At 40.0% G+C, this 10,197-nt stretch overlaps 1 non-coding gene across 1 annotated transcript; it reads left to right on the top strand.

Moving 5' to 3' along the window:
- Window positions 1-1,391: 1,391 nt before the first annotated feature.
- LOC120084267 lies at window positions 1,392-1,495 on the top strand. Its single transcript, XR_005483632.1, has one exon. It is a non-coding gene; the product is annotated as a small nucleolar RNA R71 (small nucleolar RNA).
- The last annotated feature ends 8,702 nt before the right edge of the window (window positions 1,496-10,197 follow it).

Here is a 10,197-nt window from a genome sequence, read left to right as displayed (position 1 = left end):
TCGGCGTGTGGAAGTGGTGGAGAAGAAAGCTTCCCTCTCAGGCTTGCTTTCCCGGTAGAATTGACCTTTACATAGAGCTTCAACTACAGGAATTGGACGAATTCTCTGCTCGGAGACTCACCTCTCGGCCTTGTCTCATCGTTCTCCCGGATCTACTATGGACAGTCGCTTCAGACCAGCCTCTCTCTTAGAATCAGTATATGCATGTCTCTATGTATACATGTATATCTGCCTATGAATTTGAAGAAGCTATTTATAGGCGAGACCTTGGCTCTTTGAATTTGTGGTCCCCACTGTATAGTTATGGTAGTTCCTGAAATGGCAGAATGGAAAATTCCTTCTGTTATGCAATGAATCCATCAGAAATGCATAACTAAAAGTTGTACACTTGTCAGAATCCTCCGCAAATGCGTTGCTCTTCACATCTTCGATCAATCGCCGCATGCGGTGTGGTTTTTTATTATCGCATGCGGTTGAAATTTCATTGATCGCTAAGCTCAAGATCGATTGTCGCATGCGCCGTCATTGCGTTAATCATCTTTTCGTTCTTGATTGATGGGTGCAATGTGATGTAGATGCGTTCTTCATGTTGTCTTCGAGCCATGAACGCATGCGGTCACTTATTTCCTGCAAACAGAAACTGAGACATTCTATTCTACCATCGCAATGGTGTTAGTGGGTGTATTTACGACATTTCGTAATTTTCGTATTTCTTAGCCAATTTGTATACTATCGACGCAACTTTCCTTTCTTTTTGCCGCAATATCTAAATAAAACAATATAAATAACTTGTATTTCTACAAGTTATCATTAACCGAACCCTTCTCAACCCGTTCACTGCATATTCATCGCATTTCCCATTTACAAACTCTTTTCAAAATCTGCCGTATTTGTTATTTATTTTTCATCAACGCAAACAAAAAACCCAACGATTTATTTATTTAACTGGTTACTGCAAGTCTACATAAAAATCATCAACGCAAACTATTTTCACAAGTCCCTGTGTTTGACCCTGGATTTACTAGGAAACTCAGAGGAATTTACACTTGAATTCCACTGGGGAAACATGAGTGCACAACACAAATCCACCAACGCATATCATCCATATTTCCACCACATAATTCAAAGCATCAGTATCCACTTGTGTAGAGGGCGTGGCTATTGCGTTAGAATCAATAGAGTTCACATTCTGAGATCGTCTCCTCCTATCTACTCTTGCATCATAAGTGTCATCTACCCATTCCATATTATGCTTGACGATGCGGTCCAGTATTTCCTTAGCTTCATTATAAGATTTATCCATGATACCGCCAGCTGCAGCTGCGTCGGCTGCCATTTAACATGCTCTGTTTAATCCGCCATAAAAGGTTTCCATCTGGATAGTTAACGGTAGTCTGTGATTGGGGAAATTCTTGACTAGTCCTTTAAAGCGCTCCCATGCAGCACTTAAGGTTTCAAATTCTTCCTGCTCGAAGTTTATTATTTCTTTCCGCCTCCTTGCGTTCGTGGTGGGTGGGAAATATTTCTGCATGGATTTCTCCACCAACTTTTCCCAGGTCATGATCTCCCCAGGCTCCAAAGAACTTACCAATTTCCTTATGTCATCACGCAAAGAATATGGGAATAAAGATAGCCTGATAGCTTCTGAAGTGATCCCAAGAATCACAAATGAGTTGCACGTCTCCAAGAAACGTTTCATGTAGGCGTAAGGGTCTTCTCCCTGAGAACCCCGAAACTGGCCAGCTATTTGAAGCATTTGTAACATCACAGATTTCATCTCAAATCTTGTCCCATCTAGCGTTGGATATATGATCCCTGGTGAGAAATCATACAACACAGGAGACGCATACTCCCGCATGGGACGCGTACTACTGTTTGCCATTATGATAGGATTTTGAGTAGTGTGGGCTAGCTGTTTAGCTAAGTTATGATTTTCTTGCTCGTCCGCCATTTTTTGTTGCCGGATTTGCTGTCTGAATAGTTTTTACCTTAACCTATGGTGATGATTAGATCGATTTCTTCATGTGTAAGATAATTGGAAAAATAAGTGCAAATGTGAGTGATGCGTTGATGCGTTAGTGATGCGTTAGTGATGTATGAAGTGAAGTGTGACACTCCTCTTTATGCGTTCAAGTTTTCTTGAATCAGATCCAAGTATAAATGAAACTCAGGTTCCTAGTAAGTCCAGGGTCGAACTCAGAGATTCAGATTAAAGCTAACGCAGAGCTTGCATTGTAGCTAATGTAGAAGTATCCTAAGCGAATGCGGACTGAGTTATCTACACAAAGTTTGTTATGTGCTCGCAAGAAGATACAAAAAGGTCAAGTAGAAAACAGGGGGTCGTGTGAAAATGGTGTCTAATGCAGGGTATAAGCGCCGATCTAAGTGAAATGTACACGTACAAGAATGTGATACAGATGAAATGACTTGTTTATCTCCATTTATGCGTTAGATTTCTGCTTACTTTCTATTCAACACTTCTCAATACGAATGTCATACAATTCCCTATCTCTAGGATGTCTGCGTTAGTCACAGAATGCAATAAAACACTAGTGCGTCTATCTCTAGATGTACCACATGTTTCTAACTTAATGCTTGCTTGCTTATTCTCTCGAATAATTCAAGCTAAAGTAGCTTTTACCAAGTGATTCAGTTGGCTTAGGCATTTAGAAATGGATTTTGCATGAAGTTATAGATGCATTTAACGTAAAGCAAGAAATAAATAATGGTGAAGTGTAGTAGATCAAATATGTGAATTCATAAAGAAATTGATTGTCTTTACAAGATCAATACTCAATCAATTGAGATGAAGAGAATTATAATTCAGATGAAATGAAAGAAGTCAAGCTGCAGAGTACAATCTCATGTCCTCTTTGGCTCAATTCAAATTTGTGTACAACCAACTTGTAGAAGAAATGGAAGAAAATTCTCTCTCAAGCTAAGCTTTCTCCACTCCTTGATCGACGGTGGGGGTGGTTCTCTTCCTCCTTGTGTTCTTCTTGCCACAGCAGCACAGCTCTAAGTCTCTAAATTTCAGAATTATACAAATTCAGCTAAGATCTCTCATCTGGTGGGATTTCTTCTATTTATAGGCGTTGTTTGTTCTTCATCAGCTTGATGATGGGGTAGCATTAAATTCCATACCTTGGTCAGCCACCTGACACTCAAATACTTTTTAGACACCGCCAGTTGCAGATGCCCATGCTTGCAAGTGGTGATTTGACATAAATAGCCTGAATCAATGAATCTTTCTTGCGTTGAAATCCCTCCGACGCATGCCTATGCGTTTGTTGGGGTTGATGCCCTAAATGCTCATGTCCTATAGTTTGTAAACAGTTTGTACGAATGCTTGTGTTATTACTATATGATATTTGCTTCACATCTTGTATTTTTGCTCAGTTACTTGTTTTATTTGCTTTACCACAAACCAATAAACATAAAATCCCTGGTTATCTGTATGTGACTCAAGCATGTATGTGGTGACATACAAGTGGATCATGTCTTGAGTGATAACCAAAATGGTCTGTAGTATATATATATATAGAAGAGAAACCTTATCCTAGCAATGCTATGGATGCAGCCCGCTTTGTAGAATAGTCACAAGTGTTGTGACTTATCACAGATGGTCTGATCTTGATCATTCATGTTGGGACATGCGAGCGGGGGCATCCTATACAAGAAGTTTGTATAAAACCTGACCACAAAATGTTAATGTCTCGTTATATAACACCGTTCATGACAGAGACTTCACTTCACTTGGATGACCATAGGTAACATGACCATAATCCTGAGTAAGTTGGGAACTCCTGCCATTGAGGGCGGTCTTTTGATTTGTATAGGTGCTAGTGGCCAGGTCGCCGACTCAAACCTACCATTTTGGGGATTCGTCTGATTTGGGAGCTGGGAACTCAGCTTCACAAAATGGAATTCACTTCTTCCCTGAGGCAAGGGTAAGTAGATAGATCCTGTCTCTTATACACATCTAGATGTGTATAAGAGACAGGAGGTAACATGACCATAATCCTGAGTAAGTTGGGAACTCCTGCCATTGAGGGCGGTCTTTTGATTTGTATAGGTGCGAGTGGCCAGGTCGCCGACTCAAACCTACCATTTTGGGGATTCGTCTGATTTGGGAGCTGGGAACTCAGCTTCACAAAATGGAATTCACTTCTTCCCTGAGGCAAGGGTAAGTAGATAGATAGATCCCTTAAAGGCTGATTCTAGGGCTTGAACGATGTGGCGCCACACACCTTTGCTTGGCTTGAAAGGTGTTCACACATATTTGGACTATGTTGTATTGTTCATTAGAGGAATTAGTGGTACTTAAGGAGTGAGATGTAACTACATCTGTCTCTTATACACATCTAGATGTGTATAAGAGACAGGCTATTCACGTACCATTGGAGCTTCGAGCCACAGGTTCATTAGGTCCCCTAGGCAGCTTGGATAAATTCGAGAACTAGTATTTGGGTTAATTTGAAATGTTCAAATTGACAAGAGAAAGTTCGATTATATATGATATAATTGGACTGGTTAATTATATATGTTATAATTGGTTAAATGTATGAGATACATTATTTTGGAGGAAATTAAATATACATATGATTTATATCAAGTAGAGGATAAAATACTATAGTAGATATGTGATATCAAACTATATGTTAAAAATATAATATGATTATATTTATTAATTAATTAGTTGATTAATTATATGATAATTAATCAAATTTTACGTTCAGACGTGGGTTAGTGGGGCAGCGTCGGTTATTGTAACCGATGAATTAAAATGAAAATAGATTTCATTTTGATGAATCGTCCAAAAGAAATCAAGCGCGCATTGGTGAACATCTAAACGATCACTTACGTAAAACGAGAGCCTATAGGATAGTCCTCTTTGCCTAAACAATCGTCCACCTCGTGCCTAAACAATCGCACACTGTCGCCTACACGATCGCATAGCTTGCATAAACGATTGTATAGTGTGTTGATTTTGCTAAACGATCGTATACCTTTCCCTAAACGATCGTTCAGTAAAATCTACACGGTCGTGTAGCTTCTCCTAAATGATAAGCATTCTGCTATGCGATAGCGTCTTTTTCCCTCCCACTTGCTTATCACCTACACGATTCGTGTTTCCTCCTTCCTCTACCAAATTCACCAAAGACCACACTTTGGGTTCTCACTCGAGAATACCTGGGGCTCTTTACTGTTGGTGTCGTCCCCACAGTGTTCGTGTTCGCGGTTGTTCGTGCTGCTGTAGTCGACGCTTCCACTGGGTGTTAGTAAATCGCGTGGAAGTTTTCCGCTGCTTTAAGTGCTAAAGTTTGAAGAACATCTTCAACTGATATAGCACTTTTTCCCTTGTTATTTTGTTGTTCATAGCATGTTGATAATTAGTGTTTGTTTGCATAACTGTTCGTATGAATGTATAATGTTGTATTTCGGTCACTGTGAGATTGGAGCGATCCGAACGCGCTCATGGAACTCTTCGGTAAGAGATCCTTCAATTGGTATCAGAGTCAGGTTCTGATACTCTGATTTCATCGATTGCAATGAAATGACATTTACGTTCTTAGTGGGTGCATTTCTACACTGATTTAATTGTTAAATTTTCTCTGAATGTGCAAATTAATGTATGTTTTCGGGATGATTAGCCTGATTTAGATCCTTTTACATTTGCGGTTGTTTGTAAAGGCCCCTACGTTTTTGGGCATTAATAATCGTTATCGAGTCTGTATTCAAAGTTTGTTTGAAGTTGAGTCGTTCGAAGAAGCAGATCTGTGCAAGCGTTGCATAAGAGTGGTACGTGATCTGGGCAAGCGTTGCAGTTCTTTGAAGAAGGAGGCAATCTAGGGTTGATGGCATCGTGCAGAAGATGTTCTACGTGATCGCTGTTGATCGCATTATAAAGATGAAGGAGTACACGATCACTGTTGAACGCATCGGTTAAACGATGGGGTATGCGATCAAGAGTTGATCGTATCGTTTTGACAATCGGGTACGCGACCACTGAGTATCGCATTGTGTAGAAGATGAGATTCTCGCAAATCGCTTAACGTGCACGCACTAGACGATCGTTTAGATCAACAAGCTTTGTCGCTTAGTAACTGACTAAACGATCAATTAGCATCGCAAGGTAAATCATTTACCTGGTTGCACGCATCGTGTAGATGATGAAATGCTCGCATATCATTTAAAGCGTGCGCACTAGACGATCGTTTAGGTCAGCAAGCTTCATCACTTAATACCTGACTAAATGATCGCTTAGTAACACGAGGTAAATTGTTTACCTGTCGTCACGCTACGCGATCGCATAGACGTTCGTTTAGGTCAGCAAGCTTCATCGCTTAGTAACTGACTAAACGATCGCTTAGTAACGCAAGGTAAATCGTTTACTTGTCGTTGCGCTACGCGATTGCATAAACGATCAGGCTTTGCAGCCTAGTCATCGTCTACGCGATCGTTTAATTATGCTTCTATCGTCTAGTGCACGTTCAACGATCGTCTACCTACTTTGTTTACTACACGATAGAGCTTCCTGACGGTTTAAGACCTAATTCGCCTGTGAACCAGTTTGCTCGATGAAAAATGTAATAGATAGGGTTATTTCATTTCGATTTTCTTTAAAGGCTCATCCTGGTCCATTAATCCTTGGTTTATTACATGCGATGTATGGTTTTTATATGTCATATGGTATGCACATATAGTAAATCCCACCTTAGGTTATGCAATGGCCATGCATCATCTCTTTATTGTAATTGTTATAATTTAGAGAAGCATGATTTAATTATGTAAGAGCATGCTCATGCATCATATAATATAAGAGTTATATTTATGCATGCATAAAAAGCATTGACATGCATCATCTTTATATTATAATTGTTATAGTATAAAGGTGAATGATAGCATGTTTGCTTGGTTGTAATGATCGGAAATTGCATGAAGCATGACATGTAGGTTATTTTATAAATATTATAAATGTCTCGTTGTGCGCAATGTTTTTAGTTGTTTCTTTTTAAAAGTTAAAGAGGAATTAGAACTAAAAGAAATAAGAAAGACATGCATGCTCACTTAGGTTTAATTCATGGTTTTAAAGTGTTTAAAACTTGGATCACATAGAACTAAGATCACAGTTCTAATATGATTAGCAACCCTAAGGCTCTAATCTTTTAATCAGTTTAATAGGATTAAATTGGCTAATAAAAGGTTAAAGTGTAGCATATATATCTATAAGAGACCTTTTGTCTAAGGCATGTTCAGTCTAGGCTGGGGTATTTAAGTTGACAAAAACATAACACCCCTGCCTGGGAACTTACCTGGAAAGGTGAATTAGATAGATTTGATGCATGCATGCAAGTTGAGGAAAGTCCATTAAAGTGTTTAAATGTGACTACTTGAACTTGTTCATATTTCATAGACAAATGTTGTTTATGAGCAGAGTTTAAAAAGACGACTTAGACTAAAATCAGTAGCCAGGTTGTCTAGGTTAATGAATCCCTAGGTAGAACATTCAGTGGGAGGTATTTGGGGCATGAGATGTTTCACTTACACCTTTCACGTTTCTCCTAAATAGTCCACACCGTGAGATCTACCCTCGGCCTCGCGGCACCTTTGGCGTGTCCCCCTAACGGATGGTGTTTGGGTAAGTCAATATCAAGGTGGATGAAGAGAATGTTCATAATAAGTGGGAGCGGGAAGTTCGACAGCATATCCCTCGGTCTCCCTCGTTAGGTTGAATAAAGTTACTGCACATCGCCTCGAGGCACCCTGGGAGTGTCCCCCTAAAGGATGGTAGTTTTGCGTGTTTCTTTATTTGATCTCATAAAAAAGGATAAGGTAACTTAGTCTCTTGTCCTAATCTGCTTCTTCCCTATGGTGGGCTCATTAAGGCGGAACTCTGGCACCGAAAGTGAGGGGTTACACTTACACGGAATAGTTAAAGGATAACGATTCTGGACCGAAAAATGGGGTTATTAGGTTCAGTTCTAAGAGTTGGTTATGCCTAATGGTTGAGAATGTCTCATCCCAACGAAGAGGCAACTGATCACCCCACCAGTGGCGTTTGTCCTGCCTCATTGGGGCATCATCGCAAAAATAGAAGTCTATAACTTAGGGTACTTGAAATTATTTTTCAAAACTGATTGGTTTAAAAGTGGTTTAGCAAATTTTAATAAAGTTTTGTTCATATTTTCAACAACATTTTCAAAATGGCAATAGCCATGTTAGCATTGTTAAGCATCGAAAAACTTACTGGCGATAATTTCGCAACATGGAAACACATGATCACGATGATCCTCATCATCGAGGATCTCGTGTTCGCTCTCACGGAGGCTTGTCCTCCTATTCCAGCTCCGAATGTCGCTCGAAATGTTTGGGAGGCATACGAGCGATGGACAAGGGCGAATGAGAAGGCCCGAGCCTACATCTTGGCAAGTCTTTCTGAAGTCTTGGCCAAGAAACATGAGCCTATGGTCTCAGCGCGTGAGATCATGGAGTCCCTTAGGGGGATGTTTGGACAACCGTCTGAACAGCTTATGCATGAGGCTCTTAAATACATATTCAACTCCAAAATGCAAGAAGGCACCTCTGTTCGTGAACATGTGCTAAACATGATGGTTCACTTTAATGTGGCGGAGTTGAATGGGTCTACCATCGATGAGGGCAGCCAGGTTAGCATAATCCTACATTCTTTGTCAGAGAGCTTCCTGCACTTTGTTAGCAATGTGATTCTTAACAAAGTGAAATATAACCTTACAACTCTCCTCAACGAGTTGCAAACATACCAATCTTTACAAAAAGTAAGGAGAGGCAGAAGGGTGAGGCAAATGTTGCTTCATCCTCCAGTACGTTCCATAGAGGTTTGACCTCTGGAACAAATTCTGCACCTTCTACTTCTGACTCTGCAAAGGGGAAAAAGAAGAAGGGTGGTAAGGGAAAAGGGAAGGGACCTGCTAACCCGCCGCCTGTCGCCCCAAGTAGGCTTCCACAAGTTGCTAAGGAAAAGTATTTCCACTACAACCAAGATGGACACTGGAAGAGGAACTATCCTCGGTATCTGAAAGAGAAGAAAGCAGCCAAGGCCGATAAAGGTAAATATGATTTACTTGTGCTTGAAACTTTTTTAGTGGAGAATGATGATTCTACCTGGATAATTGATTCAGGCGCCACTAACCATATTTGTTCTTCTTTTCAAGGGATTAGAACTTGGTGACAGCTAGAGGCTGGTGAGATGACGATGTGAGTAGGCACCGGGCACGTCATCTCAACTGTGGTAGTGGGAGGACTCCAGTTAGCTTTACAGAATAGGTTTCTTGTTTTACATGATGTATATATTGTTCCTGAACTAAAGAGGAACCTTATTTTTGTAAAGTGTTTATTGCAATGTAAATATACTATCTCGTTCAATGTGGATAAAGCGTTTATTCATAAAAATGGTGTTTTTATTTGCACGACAAATCTAGAATCAAATTTATATGTGCTAAGGTCGTTAGCCATTAATTCCCTCCATAATACTGAATTGTTCAGAACTATCGTAACTTAATCAAAACATCGACGAATTTCTCCAAAAGAAAATGCCCAACTTTGACATCTTCGCTTAGGGCACATCAATCTCAATAGGATTGAGAGATTGGTGAAGAATGGATTTCTATGTGAGTTAGAAGAAAATTCATTACCTGTGTGTGAATCTTGCCTTAAAGGTAAAATGACTAAACGACCTTTTAGTGGAAAAGGTTATAGAGCCAAGGAGCCTCTTAAGTTAGTACATTCTAACCTTTGTGGTCCTATGAATGTGCGAGCCTGAGGTGGCTATGAGTATTTTATCAGTTTTACTGATGTTCACTCCAGGTACGAGTATGTTTATCTTCTGCAACGGAAGTCTAAATCCTTTGAAAAGTTCAAAGAGTTCAAGGTTGAATTTGAAAATGGATTGGATAGACGGATTAAAACACTTTGATCGGATCGAGGTAGAGAGTTTTTGGGCTCGACATTCCAGGACTATTTGATAGAACATGGAATCGTTTCCCAACTCTCAGCGCTGGATACACCTCAGAAAAACAGAATAGTGAAAAGGAGAAATAGGACCTTGTTAGACATGGTTCGCTCGATGATGAGTTACGCTTCCTTACCACCATCGTTTTGGGGTTTCGCAGTGGAGACTGCAGTATACATACTCAACTGTGTTCCCTCCAAGAGTGT

The sequence above is a fragment of the Benincasa hispida genome, chromosome 8, assembly GCF_009727055.1.
Source record: "Benincasa hispida cultivar B227 chromosome 8, ASM972705v1, whole genome shotgun sequence".
Classification (NCBI taxonomy): domain Eukaryota; kingdom Viridiplantae; phylum Streptophyta; class Magnoliopsida; order Cucurbitales; family Cucurbitaceae; genus Benincasa; species Benincasa hispida.
The sequence above is the reverse complement of the archived record's forward strand: the minus strand, read 5'-3'. Positions and strand labels throughout refer to the sequence as shown.